Source organism: Rattus norvegicus, chromosome 11, assembly GCF_021556685.1.
Source record: "Rattus norvegicus strain SHRSP/BbbUtx chromosome 11, alternate assembly SHRSP_T2T, whole genome shotgun sequence".
Classification (NCBI taxonomy): domain Eukaryota; kingdom Metazoa; phylum Chordata; class Mammalia; order Rodentia; family Muridae; genus Rattus; species Rattus norvegicus.
The window spans coordinates 96,304,029-96,324,706 of NC_141544.1; the positions used below are offsets into that span (position 1 = coordinate 96,304,029).

General features: G+C 50.5%; 2 protein-coding genes across 54 annotated transcripts in view; one reads left to right on the plus strand and one right to left on the minus strand.

Annotated features, from left to right (window-relative positions):
• Arvcf (ARVCF, delta catenin family member) overlaps window positions 1-6,718 on the minus strand; it is a 57,696-nt gene extending 50,978 nt beyond the window's left edge. For 8 of the 10 annotated variants that reach the window (NM_001131013.2, XM_087576042.1, XM_087576034.1 and 5 more), the window contains exons 1-2: window positions 6,492-6,718; window positions 2,135-2,186 (exon numbers count right to left, since the gene is read on the minus strand). The gene's annotated coding sequence lies outside the window, so the exon portion shown is untranslated. Of the gene's footprint in view, window positions 1-369; window positions 478-2,134; window positions 2,187-6,491 lie in introns of those variants that run through there. The other 2 variants (XM_087576045.1, XM_087576040.1) reach the window with 1 other exon arrangement.
• Window positions 6,719-6,859: 141 nt separating this feature from the next.
• Window positions 6,860-20,678, plus strand: part of Tango2 (transport and golgi organization 2 homolog) — a 46,598-nt gene continuing 32,779 nt past the window's right edge. For 13 of the 44 annotated variants that reach the window (XR_015632822.1, XR_015632825.1, XR_015632830.1 and 10 more), the window contains exon 1: window positions 10,389-10,456. The gene's annotated coding sequence lies outside the window, so the exon portion shown is untranslated. Of the gene's footprint in view, window positions 7,080-10,388; window positions 10,673-20,678 lie in introns of those variants that run through there. The other 31 variants (XR_015632824.1, XR_015632827.1, XM_087576632.1 and 28 more) reach the window with 4 other exon arrangements.

A 20,678-nucleotide genomic window follows, 5' to 3' on the forward strand; every position in this document is an offset into this window, starting at 1 on the left:
AACTAACTGGCTAAAAAAATCTGTCAGCCACTCAGGGGAACCCCACCAGGCAGACTTCTGAGAGGGGCAGAAGGCTGATTTACTTGTGCGAAAGCCTCGCATCAAGGCGTGTCACTCCCTCACGATGTCTTTAGGCTCTCCCTCTTCAGGGAGCCCCATTTATCCCACCTCACCCCAAATTTGCAATTGTCCTTGTTCATCTCCTCAGAGAGCTGGGCACTCCTTGGCTGCATGGGAGGATGCAATGGCTCTGAGTGATCGTGCAGTGCTCCCAGTGATCGTGCAGTGACCCAGTGAGCAGTACCATAGTGATCAGTGAGTAGGCACTAAGTGACCGAAGGTGAGTGAGGAGGGCACATGAGTGCTTACCACTGGCATCATCTACTTTAGCTCCAAGGGCCCCTATATGCAGAGACTCACTTTAAGATGTAACAGAACAGGAAGCCATAAGCCAGAGCCAAGGTTTTGCTTGCCAATCTGTGAAATGGGTCCAGACCAAAGGAGAGATGGTATGAATGATGCCAATCACGCCTCCAAACCCCAGTGCAGGCATGAATAATCAATCAAAGACAACAGAACACAGACAGACAAAAGAGAGAATGAAGCGGAGACAGGCAAAGAAAGGTAGGGAGGAGGAGCTAGAAGCGAAGAAGGAAGAAAGCACAAGGAAGGAGGATGCCAGAGCAAAGAGCAGGCTTCAGGCATGCCCTGAGTATTACTGGAGCCATCGTCTGAGCCCTGGCTAACCTGGCCTCCGATGTACAGCAGTCTATGACAAGGTGAGAAGCTCTGAGCCTGCCTCGCCCACACAGGATCCTGGATTTGAGCCCCAGCATCAAAGGCAAAATAGCATGCGTGGTACAGCTCCTCTTTCCTCTGTTGTCCCCCAGTGATGTCACTTATTCTATAGGAAGTGCCATGGGCCAAGGCCTGGACAGTCTGGCCCAGTGAGCCCTGGACAGAGCCTAAGCTTTTTTTCAAGTCTCAGAAACCACTGAGTGGTTCAGTGGGCTGTACACCGAACTGTTCCTCCCACACATCAATAGACATGGCTTGTCTAGCCAGAAGCTTCCCACACCCAAGTTCTCTAGTCACAGGTGGAGAGAAATCAGACCAACCTATCAGTCCACTGTGCCCCTTAAGATATCCCTTAAGAAAGGGCCCTCAAACACCTAGAAACCTGGTGCTCCTGGGCCTGTGGCTACCACCTTCTCCCCAGCACAACATTATGGGGCCAGACTTCCCCTGAGGGTACCGTGTTGGCTGAACAGAAGTCAGTGAACAAAAGGAGGATAGACAGTCTGGACAGCTGTAGTGGGTAAACAAGAATGGCCTGGGGGCCCTCCCTTCTCTAACTATCAGCTACTCTTCCCCAAAGCAACCACCATAGCATGTCAAATGCCATCAGCGTCTCTTCCATTCATAGAGAACCAGAGGACACCGTATGCCACCCAATCTGCCACACTTCATGGGCATCATATCTCTCAGTGCCACTGAGGCTGGCGGCCATAATCCAAAGATGAATGAAGTAACCACCCCAGCCAAGCCAGTCCACCCAGCAGGGCTATGATCAGAGCAGAGCATCATTGGATCTCCTATACTACAGTGGCAAAGGGGTGAGGCTGAGAAAGAACAACAGGCACGCAAAACTGAAAGGTTCATTCACTTTGCAGGCCCTTGGAGCCTTGGGGCTTATCGGCAGTGGCCAGCTGGAGGCTCCATTCTCCCCTGGGTAGTCAGAAGCATCCCTGAGCTGAGCTCTAGGCCAAGCAGGCTGGGCTGACATCAGACACCACCATGGCTGGCGTCCAAGCTGAGATGGACAGAGATCAGACCCAGTTAATGTCCTCATTAACAATGCCCCAGCATCCTGCTAGGTCAGCCACACTGTGGGCTCGCCCTCAAGACAGGTATCCATCAGGTGGCTGCTATGTACACTCGAGCTGCTGGGAAATCTAAGTTAGTGTGGCAGGCCCCCAAATCTTGTCCTGCCCAGCCTTGAGACTGTGCCCAACCAGGATGAAGTTGAGCAAAAGAGAGTGCACAATGCTCGGGTCCAGACCATCGCAAAGCTGGTCACGCCCACCAAACACACCAGGACACTCTGCTATCCTGAGCAACACAGGTAACTTACCTATTTCAGGGGGTCTCAGCATGTCCTAATGCCCATCTTGTGGACTCTGTTCCTGTAGAGAAACCAGAAGATACTATATGAAGCTCCCCTGGAATCAGTCTCTTCTGGATATAGACATGCTGGCCCAGCCTGTTCTCCAAGCAGGACAGTGGTATCCCTGATCCTAGGGTTGCCCTGTGGTGCTCCTGACTCAACCACATACATCGCATGCACCTCCATGCCTCCACATATAACTGGGACTGTAGTTTGCATCAGGTTGACTTCCCTTCTGATGAGGTTGAGAGATCAGAGATATGGACTGACAGCGCCCTCTTTCTCCTCCCAGAAGACTGCATTATTAGGGTCTTGGGGCTCCACATGCAGCCCATAACTTCTTTGTGGGATGACGTCTGCCCCTCCCAAGGCTCCCCAAAGCTAGTTCCTGGCTCCCAGTTGCTATGACACTAGTGGCAGGCAAGTTGTAGGACTTGAAAGACTTGGTCTTGCCGTGCGGACTGCTCACAGTGCAGGGAAGTGAGACAGCACTGGTGTCTGCTCAGCACACAATTCCACCATGGCTCTAAGGAACCACTGCTTCCTGTCTCCGCAGACAGTCTAGGGACGCATTCTCTCTTGGTACATCTGGGCCTAGGGACACTGCCAGAGTACTTATGTCATACAAATGAAAAAAACCTGTATGGCACAGACAGTCAGGGATGGGTGGGCAAAGAAGGAGTTATCTCTGGGGTACTATGGTATACGTAATGGGAGTTCTTCCCTTTCTGGCTGATTCCAGACTGTTCTGTGCCTCTCCCCAATGCTCCTCCGTGGACTCCAGCTACCTTGTCCTAGAGGTGGTCTCTATGCCTCACAACAGCCTATCAAGCTTCTGGGTAAGAATTCCTTCTAACGTAGATTATGTGTGTGAGGCAGGCGGTGGCGGGGTGGGGAGGGGGATACAAGAGAGTTGGGGGGAGTACTCAGAGCCTGGTTTGCTGGCAATCCCTGAGGCCCTCTGGTGGCCACATCCAGCCCAGGCTGTGGCTGCCAGGTCGTTCAACAGAGAGTGGAGAGCTGGTTAAAGTGGAGAGTGGGCTCATGGACTATGTGGCGAGGGTCAGCACACAGCACCTGAGGCAAGGGGGAGCATGGCACATGCTGAGGCAAGACGACCGGCTGACGCTGGAGGAACGAACAGCTGGGTAGGGCTGTCTGCTATCCCATCTCCGAAGCCGAGGAAAGCCTCTGGCTGGGGAACGAACCCTGCTCTAACCATGACATTTCTGGGACAGCTTTGTTTTTAACTTAAATATTAACCCGGATTTTTGTCTCACAGAGAACCACGTGACTTTGTTATCAGCCCCAGTCTTCAAGAAGTCTCTCACCAGGACTTACCATTCGCCACAGCCTTGGCCACATGAGTTGTGAGCCAACATCTGACTGTCCGAGGTAGGTATAACTCCCTGTTTTACAAATGTGAAAACCAGAGCTAGTCCAGGTAGGATCTGGACTCAAGTCTTCCTATCCCCAGGGTTTCCCATACTCCCCACCCAGCAGGAAATGACACAGTTACAATAATATGAGTCCTGCCATGTGGGACTCCAGGAGAAAAGGCAGGAGAAAGGTGGAGAGGTCACCAGAGGAATGGGTGTCTTTCTAGGAGTGCTCTCATCTCAGGGGCATGGAACAGGAGTGGTCAGGGTGGAATAACTATGGTCAGCCAGCTTGCTGGGAGCCCTGAATCACCAGACGCACAGGAAATGACCAGAGACATTGACAGGGTAGTGAAACCAAGGCAGATCTAGTGATGGAACTCACGATGGGGGATAGCCAGCTTGAACCCCTTTAACACCCTGCTGAACTGGCCTCTAGGCTCTGGGGTCACCCACCTGGCCAAAGACCACTGGGTGCTTTGCTGTGTTCCATTTCTCCCATGGGGATGGTCTGAGCCCACCTGGGCCAGAGCCCGCCTCCTAGGCACACACATTGGCTTCTCCACCAATCCATCTAGAGCTAGAGACACTGCCATACCTGCCTATACCCCACAGACCTACTCAGACTCTGGGGAAGGTCTGGAGCTGTGTGATAGTGCCACTGACCTAACCACAGGGCTTAAGACTGGGATACAAGCCTGGCCTCCAAGCTTAAACGCCAGGCCAGCAAAGGCTGACTGTGTGGAGAGTTTCCACAAGTACAAGCTGAGTCAGGCCAGCCTGAGCCTGAGAAGCAGTTAATGCCACATACGCCCACCATGGATCAGGATGGCCTGCCTAAGAGCTTGCTCAGTAGTGTAACCTCAGCAGGCTGTAGTCTTGCATGGGTCTCCCTGGGCTCTGCTCTGTAAACATAGATAGGATTGAAAATACAAGCAGCTAGGAACATGCCCTTCCAGTAATCAACACGGGCACAGATACAGAGAGCCCTTCAGCCACCAGGCGGGAAAATTCATTCTGCTCAATGACTACTACCTGCCACAGCCAAACCATTCCTCCTGAGCCATCACAAGAACACACCAGCTGCCGCTATGAACACGGGTGGTCCATACACACGAACGGCTCACGTCTGGACTCCCCTGCAAAACCATTTCCATCTACCAGTGCCCTCCTGGGTTGAGGTGTCACCATCCCGTGACTATGAGGCCCTCAAATCTCCCGCAGAGCTCATCTCTGACTCTTCCCTAACTGTGCATCCTGACAATCAGCCAAGAAGTAGCGCTCTGGCTTTCCAGCTAGGCGTGTGTTGAAGAGCTCCAGGCTAGTCTGGGGCGAAGGGAACTCAGTCTGAATCCTTGTGCTGCACAAGCAAGGACAGGGTATATAGTCCTACTCCTATGGAGACTATGCAGAGGGTGCCTGGGGCTAGAAGAGGCAACCTGGAGGGGTGTGTGTGAGTGAATGAATGCAGGGAGCCACAGAGTACAGACTGAGGGTGGGAGGGGTGGAGCAGCTGGGACATATGGAGAGCCTTGGTCACCAACGTCTGTGCAGACAAGTGCTGAGGAGGGCACATCTAGGGGGCCCCAGGTAGGCACTGACTTGGCAGTGCTCAGAAGCACCTCTGTCATCATGCCAAGTATGTCCTGCCTATTTATGTAAAGGGCCCTCATGGACCCCAAATGGAAGGTGGTCCTAGACATCAAGAAGCATCAAATACCTCAGATGACACAAAACTGTAGGTCCAAGCCTTTCCAGATAGCCAATATCTGTCTGGACCACCTGCTTCTGAAGCAAACAGAACACAGGGACTGACTTCAACAGTCCTGGTATATGTCACCATCCCAGGATCACAGATCCTGAGACTCTCCGCAGAGCAGGCAACACTTGTTCTGGATAGACAGCCTGGGTCCTGGACTAGAGGGAAGGTAGAGGGGCTGGGGAACCCACTGTGGGATTGCAGGTACTCAGTGCATAGCTGGTCCTACTTACGGAGAGATCTCCCCAAAGACAATTTGGGCATGGCTCCATCCCCTGGCTTTATAAAAGTAAGCATGTGTTTTGCATTTCGGATTGTTAGCCCACATTAAGAGTCTAGCCTAAAAGTTAACACAAACAGGAACATTTTCTTTCTTTTCCGTCATTTTTAAATGTCTGAATCTACAGAGAAGAGTCCCTTAGTACTCTAGACACTGATACCTGACACTGAAACAAATACAGTTAAATATTGACTATAAGTAACATTCAATTATTTTAAAAGTAAAAGGGGAAAGCTACGGTACCCAAGCCTCTTGTGCAGAGCAACTTCAGACTTGCATATTCTCCAGGGCCGATGTCCCAGGGAGGAATGTAGGGGTATCTAGGGAGGAGATTCAAGCGGGGACACCAAACAAGGGATTCCCAGCAGCGCCTCCTCTCTCTATTGTGAGGCCTTAGGAGCATCGCGGTGCGGGGACATTCCCTTGGCATCACCAGGGTCTTGCCCTGCGCTCACCAACGGCCGTGCCACCCCAGGAAGTTCCCCAGCCCCACCGCCCCTGAGTCCCTTAAAGTTTCCATAGTCGTCAGGTCCCTGCTTGCAGGCGCTGCAGTGGCTCGCCGAGGTCAAGGCTGTGGGAGCTGGGTCGTGCTCAGCCCGGCGGCTTGAAACTGGCGCCGCGGCCAGGTCGTAAAGGGCCCTGAGGTCATGGACAAAGGGACTCGCCCCAGCGATCCGGGTCTCTGGGGGTCCCTCCTGGGCGAGTGCCGGTGAGCAGAAGAACCGGCTTCTGAACCCCGCCCAGACCTAAAGTCCGAGCCCAGGACCCTGTCCCTGACTGACTCCGCATCTCAGTCTAGGCGCTTTACCCAGCTCGATCCCCCAGGACCCACCCCCAGTCCTGGCCTGGACCCGAGTGTCCAGCCCCAGGCCCACAGCCGGACCCCGCCCACCCGGCCAAGCTCACCTGGCGCGCGGCGTGGGCGGCTCCGCAGCGCGGCCTCCGCCCCCAAGACTGGCGTCCCCAGGTCTCCCGGCGCGCGGGGAGCGGCCTCTCCAGCGTCCTGCACCGAATGCGGCTCCCGGGGCCACAACTTATGCGGGTGCGGGGGTTGGGGAAAACCCTCCTCCTCCCCTACCCCAAGCAGCCAGCAGGCTAGCCCTCCCACCCCTCCCGCGGCCCGTGCGCAAAGCGGACCTGGCTGGAGACGAGGCCTCCGCCCCGCCCCATCCAACCGCGAATTTTCCTATTGGTAGAGAGACGCGCCCCGCAACCCGCACCGATTGGATGGATGTGCAGAGATTGCGGCTTGCTGTTGGGCTCCTAGTATTGTCAGTCTTAGCCGAAGATCGGCCTCCCTGAGGAGCAGGCCGAGGCCCTGACACCTGCCCGGAATGCTGTGGCTGCAACAGCCGCAGGAGGCTAGGAGTTGCCCACTCCCGGCCACCTTCGGAGGAATTCTGGGGATAGTAGACTCTGAGCTGGAGCTTGCAGGACCGGCGGTCACTCCCGGATTCCAGAAGCATTGACTCCATCTCCACCCCAAGTTGGCAGGTATCCTGCTGTTTGCCGGACATTGAGCGTCTAATTGGCATATAGAATGGTATTTCTCCCACACTCCGCAAGAGTGTTGGTCTGCTGCTACCATTTTACAGATAGAAAACTGAGGCCCTAGGCGACCAGGGTGTGAACAGGCTTGGGGGCTCTCTCACTGCCCCCATAACACCTGCAACGAGGACGAGCAAGGTCAGCTAGGCTTGCATGGGGGTAGGGATGGCTGCGGTGATTTCGAGGGCTAAAACAGACTCTAGAAAAACTAGGGCTTTTGTCTTCTACGAAGTCTATATTTACAGAACTCTTGGGCACTCCCCACAGCTGCGTGAGACTGCTCGTTCTTGGGGCAATGATGAGAGTTCTGAAAGGGGAATTATGTGTTTATCTCTTCCCCACTCCACCATGGTGTCCCGATTTCCTCTTGCCCTACTTTGAGTTTGGAGAAATATCAAGAAGCTTTATCCACTGCCTGAAAAGATTAACACATTTTTCCCTGCCAGGTAGAGTACACCAACCACATCTCTATAGTGACATAAGTCAGTGGAGGACCCACGGGGGAAGCTGTAACATAAACAGGAGATGGCAGTGCAGACAGACAGTAGAAGCGAGTCTGGCCTGTGCTTGCTTAGAAGCCTTTCTTACCCCGAGTGCACCTGGAAACGAGCAACTTCTGGGCTGTCTGTGTTTCTCAAAGCCCCTACAGATAGTGCTAATGGAGGACAGGGGGTATGGGAAGAGGGTGGTTACCCAGAAAACAGGGCAAGTCTACAGCTGCCATTCTGGTTAAGTTGCTGTGCGCCAGCTGTACCCTGGCATGTCTTCAAAGGCATGCCCCTAGTCATCCTGGAGTCCCTCTCTTGAAGACAACCTAGCTCTGTATCACACTATTTCCCATACTTGCTGATGGTACAAAGACACTGAACAGGTTTCTTCTCTGCTGGAAAAGGGCAAAAGGGAGACATAGCCTCCCAGTGTAGCCGAAGGTAGGAATGCCCACTTCTGTAGAGAAAATCAGGGTTGATAGAGACAGCTCAGATAGGTTTCAGGGCTGCTGTCTTCCAGTCTCCCTACCAGGCAGAGGTCAAATCAGCAGAAGACACCACCACCCCCGTGTGTGTGTGTGTGTGTGTGTGTGTGTGTGTGTGTGTGTGTGTGTGTCTTGCTCTTTCTGTCTCCCTCCCTCCCTCCTTCTCCAACCAGCTGTTGGCCCTCTCTGTAGGGACAGTGCTGAGGAAAGCCACAGAAAGAAGGTGTATGTCTCAAGAAGATCTTCCTAACTAGTCAGCACTTAAATCCTAAACAGGTGGTTACAAAAAGTGGTGCGCTTACATTCTGAGGAATACACAATGAGCCAGCCTCAATGGGAGAGAATGTCAGAGTGCATAACTATTTTTTTTTTTTTGGTTCTTTTTTTTTCGGAGCTGGGGACCGAACCCAGGGCCTTGCGCTTCCTAGGCAAGCGCTCTACCACTGAGCTAAGTCCCCCACCCCGTGCATAACTATTAAAATGGGGGCAGAAATTGGATCCCCCTTCCCCTAAGTGGACTGCCGGTTGGGCCTCAGTGGAAGAGGATGTGCTTAGTCCTACTGGGACTGGATATCCTAGGGTCTTCCCCTTCTCTGAGGAAGAAAGGAAGGGCGTAATAGGGGGAGGGATTTATAAGAATGGGACTAGGTGGAGAGAAGGGAGGGTGACTGCGATCAGGATGTAAAGCTAATAAATAATTAAGGGAAAAAATAGGAGCAGAGGTTCAAGTCCTACCAAAGGGTCACCTGCTGTCTGTGATGGGATGTGAACCACTGTCCAACATGTTACATCTGTCTTTATGGGAAGGACTGGTGAGAAAGCTCATCCAACCCATGTCCCACTCTGAGGTGCATGGCTTGGTGCTTTGGGGACAAGCTTCTCTGTATCTGCTAGCCCATAACCCAGGCCATGCTCATTTAGCCTCAAGCCCATGTCCTGCTTGCACACCACTACTACCCCTTAGTCCTGTAGACCAATGGTCTGGCTGCTCAGCTGGAGACAGCTGGCGGGAGCACAGGGTGATCGTGCTAAGCTGGAGAAAGAATGGAAGTGCCTAGCTAGCTCTGCCACCTGCTGGCCAGAAGTCCTGGTCTGCGGAGCCCTGTCTTTTTGCAAATGGTTTCCTTTAGCTCTCAGGAGGAATGCTGGTGAGGCTGTGAGAGACAGGGCATAGCACAAGGGTGGCTGGGTTGCCTTTGCCTTGCCTTTGCCTCTCTGAGATCGTTTTCTGCAAAGCATCAGCACTGCGGTTTGAGACCATAACACCTAGATTGTCCATGCCACTTGGCGTCTTTAAAAATTTTTTAATTACATTTTGTGTGCACACGTGGTGATCAGAGAAAAAACGTAAAGGACTCACTTCTCTCCTTCCACCATGTGGCTTCCAGGGATGGAACCCAGGTGGCTGGGTTTGACAGCAAAGATCTATACCCAGGCGGCCATCTTGCTAGCCCTTTATTTTACTTCAAGTGAATAGCTTAACTGCTCTGAGCAAGTATATTTATATCTCTAAAGTGGAGTGAGTGAGAACTGGGTATGAAAACAACTGGGTTGAGAGCCTGTAGTACTTGTCGTCGTTGTCTTGAACGTGGTTGTCATCCTTGTCCTTGTATTAAGTACTCACCTTGGGGAGGACCTCTGATGCTCAATCCCCTGACACAACCTGATGCTAACAGGTACAAGAAGCCCCCAGTGAATCTCTCCGCCCTGTTCTCAATGCCCCAGTCATTGTCCAAACATAGCTCAAGCGTGGTAAATTCCTCATCCTTGGAGTCTGAACCTGCAAGACAGCCTCTGTGACTACTTAAGGACTATGGAAGGCTCGGTGGAGCAGAAGTCCATGTTCTGTGTTGTTTTCTGGTGCGGGCAATACAATAGACGAGGGGTCAGAGGCCAGGGATACACAGTCTGGATGGACTTGGAGGCGACAAAGGGAAGGGTGGTTATCCAGGACAGATGATGTGGTCTAGAGGTAAAGACCAGGACACAGTATAAAGGGGGTGTGTTGGGGGTGGGTCCAGCTCCTGAACCTGACGGAGTGCAGGGTCTATCTGAATCTCGCAGAGATAACCCACAAGGCTGAGGAGCTGTGGCAGCACGAAGAAACCAGATAGATACCCGCACCGCTCCAGCCTTGGCGCAGCTCCAGTCTTGGCGCAGCTGCCGGGGCGGAGCGCTGGATCTCTGAGCGACAGCACTTACGGCCAACAAGACCACGGCTGTGGGTTCGGCGCTCCGCCCCTCGCTACTGCGCTCAATAGGGAGCGCTCTGGCGGCGGGCCGGGCCGGTCCTGGGCTGGCAGCTAAGGTGCGCGGGTGCGGCACCCGGAAGTCGGCGGCGGCGGAGGCGGTGAGTGAGCGGCGGGTGGCTGGGGCTAGCAGTCTGCGCTCCTGGCGGGGCTGACCCACGGTCGGGCTCCGGGCTCTTGGAACGCGGTCTGGACCAGGTTGGTCGAGGTCGAGGCGGTTCTCACCTTCTCGTCCTAACTCAGTTTTCCCTTTCCAAGGCTCGGGACTCTAGTCCGACAGACCAGCCTGTCTCTGACAATTGAAAGCAACCCACACGGTACTGGAAGATGTTTCTGCTTATCCCTGTCAGGATTGGGTGCAGGGAGGGGGTCACGACAGCATGGGCAGACTTGCTGTGTAAGAGGCTAGATTGACGGGACAGAGCCGCATGGTTGTTGCAGGGTGGAGGGATGCAGTCTCCAGCGTCAGGGATTAGTCTGGAGCCTAGTCATGTCACCACTCTCACTCCGAAACCTCTTATGCTGCGGCCTCAGGCTTCACAGTATGTCAGAGTAAACAGCAAGTGCTGGGTCATTCCTATGACTGATATGGGGTTTACTGGGCTGGCGTGGTGAGTCCTTGCTCAGAACGGGAGGAGGACATTGCGTGGAGGCAGCATCCAGGCCAGGCCTGGCCCTACTCTAGGCCCATTGGAAGCGGAGGTTTTGCTTGTTTTCCTCTTGGACAGTGGGCAAGGAGGACCTGGTGTTGAGACCCCATCCATCGACCCTCAGCGTCGTCCCTGTATTTCATTCTGCCTGATAGGTCACATCTTTAGAGTTAACCTTATGCCCTTGCACAAGTCCCTGATCCTCACTGACCCCTCCCACCCCCGCCCCAGTGCCCTTCCCCCAGTGAAGCGTCTTGTTCAGCAGACCTGTCTGCTGCCTGGGCCTGCTGACCACTGATTTGCCACTACTAGGCCCAGCCATCTTCTATGGGGTAGATGTGACAGCTTTAAGGGTCAGGTGAATGACTCCTTATCTAGACAACTTTTTAAGGAAGTAGTCATTGGTCCAACCTTGAAGATAGAAAACTCTAGCTAAGGAGTCAAGTGTTCCCAAGGCTGCTCCAGGCCAGGGTGGTTGGCTTCCAGGCTTCTGCTCCCCCCACCCCAACCCCAGACCTCCTGGATCATGTGATCTGCTGCAGAGGGTGACTGTTCCCAGATAAAACAGAGACTCTGCCCCTCCACCAGATTCCTGGTGTTGCTACAGGGATGTGGGGTGCTGTGGTGCTCACATATGCCACCTCTTCAGGTTCCCTCACTGTGGTCCCCAACCTCACTTTCATTTATTTTCTTAAGTTTTGAGGGGCACGTGGCAAAGACACAGTTCCCAGCCGTCACCCTCAGCAGCCTGAGAATGTCCCCTAGTTTTAAGGACCTAACCTCAGATCACACCAGGGTTTGATGGTGAAAAGAACTCCGGGCTAGCCAGTTTATGAGCAGAGTTGGAGACTGTGTTAAAGATAATTTCCATAGAGGCTTAAGTATGAAGATCAGGTGCAAAAGAGGTGCTCAGAAAAAGTAAAACACGCCCCAGAGCTTAGGCTCGGAACCTCTCCGAAGCAGCTCTTTGAGTGAGGTCTAGAAGTTCTGTCTTATCACTTGCATGGGTTTCCGTGGCTCCTAAGTAGGTTGTAAGTCAAAAGTTAAGCCCTCAGGGGATAGAGGAAGGTAGGATATCTGCTGTAAACAGTTTTGTTTGAGGTTTTCTGACTTTGTCTGGGTAAAGAGATAAAGCCATACCCAAGGTCAGATGCATTTTTTCATGCCTTAAGCGTGAGTCATTGCTATCTTAACATAATCTATCTGTAAATGAGGTGGGGCCTGGAGGCTCACTTTTAATTCCAGCACTTGGGGTGCAGAGGCAGGCAGGACTCTGTGAGCTTAGTCGGGGCCACACAGTGAAAACCTGTCTATAAGTAAATGAATGAATGAATGAATGAATGAATGAGAGCATCTGTATATGAGAAGCATGGTAAGTACCAGCAGCCAGCAGTGTTCGCTGTGCTGGACTGTTTGCTTTTCAGTTGGCAAAGGCATTGACCGAGGTCCAGGATGAGGTCCTGCTCTGGTTTCACATCGCTTCACCATTGGGCTGTGTCTCTCCACTCTGCCTCACCTAGATGCAGGCCTCAGTCTGATCACCTTCTTGCTCTCATGTGTGGTACCCATAGCCTTTCCTTGGATGTGGGTGACCACCTGTACAAAGTGCAGGATGGGAAGGCTTGGAAGAGCTTCAGGATCAGCCAAGCTTGTTGCTGACACTCTGTGGGGAAGAACCAGAGTCCATCTTTTGGTGAAAAGATACTGTTATAAGTATTATAAGTATTATAAGTCAGCTTATAACAGTAGTGACTGTGAGTCTGGCATACATTGGTTCAGACCACAGAACTGGCTTGGTAAAGGGCTCCAGACAACAAGGTCACCTCAAACCTAGTTGATTTTTGAGATAACCTATACGACTTCCACCTCTTCTCACCTCAACTATTCATTGTTCCTTGTGGCAGGGTTTACAATGTAGTCTTGACTAGCCTGGAACTTGCTATGTTGCCCAGGCTGGCCTTGAACTCACAGGAGTCTTATTTCTCAGCCTGGGGGGGGGGGCTGTCAACTTTATTGTGTGTGTTTGTGCGTGTTCGTGTGCGTGTGCGTGTGTGCATGTGCATGCCTTGCTATGTCATCCAGGCTGACATGTGAATCAGCTATCCTCCTGTCTCTGCCTCCTAGGTGTGAGGATCACAGGTATTCGTGCTATACCCTGCTTTCTTTTGAGATTTCAAAAACCATATATACAAACTTAAAAACTCCATGTCCCAGCACCTACTCCCATGGTACACTGCTGACACTTGTGCCTACTGGCAAGGTGTCTCAGTGCTTGTCTCTATCCCCTCTGGGGAAGCTGTGAGCTAGAGATGGCTCTGTAGTTAAGAGCACTCGTTCTGGGGCTGGGGATTTAGCTCAGTGGTAGAGCGCTTACCTAGGAAGCACAAGGCCCTGGGTTCAGTCCCCAGCTCCAAAAAAAGGAACCAAAAAAAAAAAAAAAGAGCACTCGTTCTTGTACAGACTCTGGGTTTGGCTCCTAGCACCCAGATAGCAGCTTACAGCTCCAGTTCCAGGAAACCTGACATCCCCTTTGACCTCTGCAGGTGCCAGGCATGCACACGGGACGCAGAGACATACATGTAAGCTAAGTACTCATATGCAGAGATTAATTTTTTTTTTTTAAAGAAGAGGGCAGGGCTTGGGGATTTAGCTCAGTGGTAGAGCGCTTGCCTAGGAACCGCAAAGCCCTGGGTTCGGTCCCCAGCTCCGAAAAAAAAAAAACCCAAAAAAAATAAAATAAAAATAAAAATAAAAGAAGAGGGCATCAGATCCCATTACGAATGGTTGCAAACCATCGTATGGTTGCTGGGATTTGAGCTCAGGACCTCTGGAAGAGCAGTTTTAACCAGTGAGCCATTTCTCTCCAGCCCCCTTCTTTCTTTCTTTCTTTCTTTCTTTCTTTCTTTCTTTCTTTCTGGTTCTTTTTTTTTCGGAGCTGGGGACCGAACCCAGGGCCTTGTGCTTCCTAGGCAAGCGCTCTACCACTGAGCTAAATCCCCAACCCCTATTTTTTTTTTTTTAAAGAAAAATGTCATATTTTGTCTGGGCATGCTGGCACACCTTTAATCCCTGTACCTGGAAAACAGGTGGTCAGATCTCTTAAGAATTTGAGGCCAGCCTGGTCTATGTAGTGAGTTATCAGCCAGGGCTCCTGTTTCCAAAAAAAAGAAACAAACAAAAACAAACTAAACAATATCCTATTTATGTATTTATTATTTAATGCAAATGAGGTGATAGGAACCACCTGAAGGCCAGGCCTGTCCCTCCTGTGGGAGGCAAGGAAAAGACTGGCTGCCCTGCATCCACAGCTTTCTGCCAAACCCATAGTACGTTTGCTCTGTGCTGTTCCTTTGAACTGTGAGAAGACAATGACACCCTGATGTGAGGTGGAATTAACGTCTTGAGAATATTGGGGAGATCTGAGGAGAAGGTATGGCAGGAGACAGTTTGTCACGGTGGACTGCTGTGTAATAGCTGGGTTGAGCAGCACTGGCTTACAGAGCTCTGGCTGCCAAGATGGGAGGGGATGAGGAGGCTGCAGCTGATTGGTCGATTTCTCAGCCAAGGTCTCAGGAATGGCGACACTGTGTTCCATGTGTTTACCTCTTCTGCTGGCAGCTCCCTGGAGCCCAGATCACAGCCCATCACATCACAAGTTTCTGTCTGTCTTGTCCAGTCCAGAAGAACAGCTTCACCCCCAGTGATTTGACTGCGGGACCTAGTCACTGACCATCTTTTTCACACTGATGTTTCACTCCTTGTCGTTAAAATTGTCAGCTGTTGTCAGGCGGTCCTCATGCTCTGCCCTGCACCCCCCATGTTCTGTGCTAGGACATCGGCTCATTCTTACTTTCTGTCTCTTTGCATATATCAGCATGGGAAGAGAACAAGATGTATGAGCTTCCTTCTAGGTCTCTTTGGAGGTAGGCAGGTTTCTTCTTTGTCTTGAAACATGCCAACTGCAGGTATACAGGTTTTCAGCCTCTCACTTGATGGATTCTACCAGGAAGCCCATCCATTCACAGGCAGAGGCAGAAGCCATTGTTGGCACCCAGCATCTGCTTCTTGTCCCTGAGACCAGACGGTTCTGTCTGCCTTCTGATTCCATGGACAGATCTTGCTTATATGTAGTGTGTAATGGCTATTCCTGGTTGTCAACCTGACTATATCTGGAATGAACTTCAATCCAGAATTGGAGGGCTCACCTAGGATCCAGATCTTGAGGCTGGAAGACACAAGTTTCTGACCTGGATCTTAGCATGGAGATCTTGAGGCATAGTGGCCATGGAAAGCTTAGGCCCAGGCAAGGTAGCATACACCTTTAACTCCAGGAGACTGAAGCAAGGAGATCTCTGAGTTCAAGGTCAGCCTGGGACAAAACAAGTCCCAGATCCAGGTATGGTGGTGCAGACCTTTAATCTGAGTCATACCTTCTGCTGGAGACGTGTATAAGGACATTGGAAGAAGGAAGATTTACACTTCTTCACCTGCTTGCACTTATGTGCCAGCACATCTGTTGGAACCTACTTCTACAGGAGACCAGCTGACACAACTAGTCTCGTGGCACTGAGCAACTACTAGGTTCTTGGACTTCCCATTCACAGCTGCCCATTGTTGGGGTAGCTGGACTACAGACTGTAAGTCATCACAACAAATTCCCTTAATATAGAGAGACATTCCATAAGATCTATGACTATAGAGAACCCTGACTAATACATGAGACACTACAAAAGGTAATGATGTTTGCTCTCCTGGCTGCTACCTACCTGATGCTACTTCAGGGGCTTGTTGTTATTTGCCGTTGTGTGCTGCTCCAGGGCTGGGGCAGCACCATTGGAAGGATGCAATTTGGCTTTGAGCTATGAGGGCATCAGGTATAAGTATTCAAGTGCTTGTAAACCACTGGAGGCATGTATGAAACTGTGGGCTGCATCCCCAGCACCACATGAACATAAGGCGTTAACCAGGTTCAGTTCCCAGCACCTACATGATAGCTCGCAGCTATCTGTAGACATGCATGATGTACACAGACACATATGCAGACACTTATACACACAAAATAAATAAATTAAAAAACTAAAGACCTAAATTAATAGTGAAAAGCAGTAAGAGAAGGTTTATCCATTGTGGCCACACTGGGAAGGACAGATTGAATAACATGCCCACCCACCCCCCCATGCTTACCCATAAGGCCTGTTTAGTCAGGTGCTCTGAGATAGATGTCGGGTGATCGTGTCCTCTAAAGCAATGGCAGGGGAGGCTGCAATATTATGGAGGTGTCCTTGTGTTTGTAGTCTTTAGAGAAGGACCTCTGAACTTAGCAGATCAGTGAAGGCATAAGGTCATAATTTAGAAAACTAATCCTAGTGTTCGCTAGCCTCGTGGGCTACATGCCCATGGCTTAACAGTTTTGGGAAGGTGCTGGATAGCCTGTAAAACCCGGCCGATCCCCTCCCCAGGGGCAGCTTCTCAGGTCTAACATTTGCTGCAGGGTCCCTAACAATGAGGGTACAGTTTAAATAGAAGGAAGTGTCACTAAGCAGTTCTGCAAGGACACTTGGTCTTTCCTGTGAGGTCATCCGACACGGTGACTGTTTCTCTAGGTTGTCCCTGGACTTTAGCCTTTTCTCCCAGCTGGAGATCCCTGGGAGAATTCAGTTCCTCAGGTGCCTTGTTTTTGACGGTTGAGAGAGTCAGACTCGGGGCACAAATGTTTAATTAATTAATGTGTCCTCATTTCTCCCAGACAGGCCAGTTATGGTGCAGCATTGATGATACAGCTAAGCTTCTAGAAGATAACACGTTTTGTTTTGGTTTTTTTTTTTTTTTTGAGTTAAGATCTGTATTCCAGGATGGCCTTAAACTGAAGAATGGCTGAAGATAACCTTGAACTTCTGATCTTCCTGTCTATGTCCTAAGTGACAGAGCTCTATATATGCACTGCCATGCTAGTACGGAACAACAACTCTGTTATTTTAGTTTTTCAGTGCCAAAGCAGCCTGACTTTATAAACAAAACATTTCATTCTTTCTTTCCTTTTTTCCCCCTTTCTTTGTTCCTTTTTTTTCTTATAGATTTTTGGTATTGAACATACACAAGGTGTGGTGCCCACACTGGCAAACCTCTGTCTTCCACTGCCAGAAGATGGCAGTGTCAGGAGCATTCAGCTCTTGTAATAACTTGCTCGTTCTAAAGCCCACAGGCCCCCCTTAGTCCTTTCCAAGGCCAGCACAGTCATTTACCTGCCTCTAGACCTACATCCTTTTTTTTTCTTTTATTTTTATATGTATGGGTGTTTTGTCTGCATGTATGTCCGTGTGCCACATGCATGTACGTGCTCTCAAACACTAGACACCCCTGTTGCATACAGTCTGAGCTGCCATGTGAGTCCCGGGACTCAAAAACCCAGGTCCTCTGGAAGACCAGCCAGTGCCTTTAACCACTGAGCCATCTCTCCAGCCCCCAGACCCAAACTTTTAGCAGTCCCAGGACCTCTCATCATCATTGCCCCGTGGGCATCTATGAATAGCCAGGAAAGAAACCAGCTCTCCAGACACTGGAGCAGAAACTGGGGTGAAGGTTAAGTGCTGCACCATTGGAGCCTGGGGTTGCTGCCAGGCCCGAGGGTTTGGGAGTGCTAACATAGGACTGGCTGGATGGCACAGATGCTCTTCTGCTTGCATCATTCAGACAGACAAGGCTGGTCGCACTTTGGGCTCGGAAGGGACTTATTTAAAAAGACAAGAGATACAAAACACACACAGTAAAGGTGGGGAATTTTAGCCAGGTGTGGCATATTCCTGTGATCTCAAGACTCAAGAGGTAAACGCAGGAGGAAAAGGAGTCCCAAATCAGTCTTGGCTATATAGTGAGTTCAAAGCTATTGCAGCCTAAAATTCAGGTCATGGTAAGGAGCTGACATGAGACCAGCCTTGTAATAGAGCAGGAGATGGGGAGGCTGTGTAGCCAAGGACAGCTCAGAGAAAGTTAGGGTTGGAAGTCTTGACTGTCACAGGACACTGAGACCTTCCTTTGTCATCTCGTCTGCATAGAAGGACCTTGGCTGTTCTCAGACATGGACAGAGCTGTATAGTGTAGATATTTATCCATTCATTGTGTATTGACCAGCCCCCTGTATGTCCTAGCAAGTAGGACATACTTCAGAGTATACACCAGGACCCTGGTCAGGGAGGAATTCCATGAAGGCTGTGGGGCAGGGTGGGGATTATGTGCCCTTTACAGATTGGAGAATCTTTGACCACTTTTCCTCCAGGATTTGCTTAGGCATTCTGATTTTCTGTAAACACTCTAAGAATGAAGCCAATGCTAAGTAAGTGTGGAACTGACTGTACTTTGTGTACTCAGTGTTTATAGTTCAAATCTAATCTGTCTTCTGGTAGGCTCATGTTTTCCTTGTTCCCTAACAGGTACCACAGTTTTGGGAGGCTGTGGAACCTCTAGGAAGTGGGTGGGGCCTAGTTGCTGAAAATGGGCATGGTGGGCTCACAACTTTAATCTCAGCCCTTGGGAGGCAAAGGCAAGTAGTGTCTTTATGAGTTCGAGGCTAGCATGGTCTCATTTGTGGGTTTCATGGTTGAGGTCCCCATCTCAAAAAAACAAAGCAACACAAACAACTAAAAATAAAAATGAAGTAGGTCACAGGGCATTATACCCAAGTGAATCACACCCGGCCCTAGTTCAACCACTGTGTGGTTCTTGGTTCTCCATGGCATGAGGAGCCTCTGCCACAGACTAAGTCATGGCCTCTACTACACCCCGCCTACTATGATGGTCAAACTGTGAGCCAAAATCTTTCTTCCTCAAGTTTCTCTCAGATGTTTTCACAGTGAAATAAAAGGCACTAATGTAGAAATCTGGCCATAAAAGGTGCATTCTTCGTTTTATAACTAACTAAATCTGACCATGGAGTTTTTAAACTTTTAGACCTGTTCTACAAGGTGAATCTACAAGTTTGGAGATGTGGGCTAGAGAAGCCCCAGAATGTTCTAAGCTTTGTTGAATGGCTCTGGTATAATTGAATGAGCAGGATGCAGCTAGAAATACAGGTGGTAAAGACTGTGCCCTGAGTTTTTAGATGGGTGGAGGCCATATTGAAAGGTGAGCCGGAGACTGGAGAGATGGCTCAGAGGTTAAGAGCACCACCTGCTCTTCCAGAGGTCCTGAGTTCAAATCCCAGCAACCACATGGTGGCTCACAACCATCTGTGATGAGATCTGATGCCCTCTTCTGGTGTGTCTGAAGACAGCTACAGTGTACTTATATATAATAAATAAATCTTAAAAAAAAAAAAAAAAAAAGAAAGAAAAGAAAGGTGAGCCAGCACTGATCTGTGAGATTAGGGGCAAAAGAACAGAAAGATATGAAAAATCATGTAGTTTGGCCAGGAAGGGAGCACGAGTGTATGTTAAAGTGTATGGGGAGCTAACGTGGCCAGAATCGTTAGGGGAACCTTGGGAGGCAGAGGCAGCTGGATCCCTTGAGCCTGGTCTACAGAGTGAGTAACGGAACAGCCAGAGCTACACAGAGAAACCGGGTATCAAAAGAAGAAAAAAACCAAGCAACAAAAACCAGCTACATGTTTAGTACTGTGCCAAAAGCTCCAAGGTAGAACACTGAAGACTCACCTCACAACTGAGTGTGAGCCCCGCTTAAAGAGAGATGTCAGTGTGGATAAGGTTCTGACCTACGAAAACAGATGGCTGGTTTAGGTATGGCTAAGGGATCTGTGTTGTATAGCCGTTCCACCCACGTCAAACCCGGTGCTCTAGAAAACAAAGCGCCAGACTTAACAACAGATCAGTTAGCTCAGGGGATCTCTTGAAGTCACTACAGTGTTGCAGTATGGACTTTTAAAATGTGGAACCAGTATGCAGTGTTTTGCATCCAGGGAGTTGTGAATCTTCTCTGACCATGAGTGTCTGAGTTAGGGTTACTATGGCTGTTACAAAAGAAACACCAGGACTGGAAGCGAACTAAGGAGGAAAAGGTTCCTTTGGCTTACACTTCCACATCCATAGTCCATCACTGAACCAAGTCAGTAGAGGAACTCAAACAGGGCAGGAGCCTGGAGCAGGAGCTGATACAGAGGCCATGGAGGGGTGCTGCTGACTGGCTTGCCCCCCATAGCTCGCTCAGCTTGTTTACTTAACAAAACTTAGGAGCACCAGCCCAGCCATGGCACTGCCCATAATGGGCTGGGCCTCCCCCATCAGTCACTAATTAAGAAAATGCCTCACAGGCTTGCATACAGCCTGGTATGTGGAAACATTTTCTCACTTGGGGTTCCCTCCTCTCAGATGACTCTAGCTTGTGCTAAGCGGACACAAAATTAGCTATCACAGTGGGTGTACTCTTCATTTCTGAGAGTGTGTTTGGCCTTTTGTTATTTTCCATATTTTCAGAGGGTCTGTTTTCAATTAGAATTTGTTATGGCTCCTGGCTGGTCAGGGGCTGCTTAGGAAAGCAGGGGATCGCAGGGCTTCTGTTAGTGTTCTCTAGTCACAATGGTGTGCCCATCTCCCGAGCCCCAAAAGACCCAAGGAGCCGATTCTGAGACAATCACACTGGGTCTTTATTCAAGCTCCAGCTGGGCTCATCACTATTACTGATGCAGCGGATAGGGAGGGTGAAGCCCCAAGCCCAGTTCCAAGCA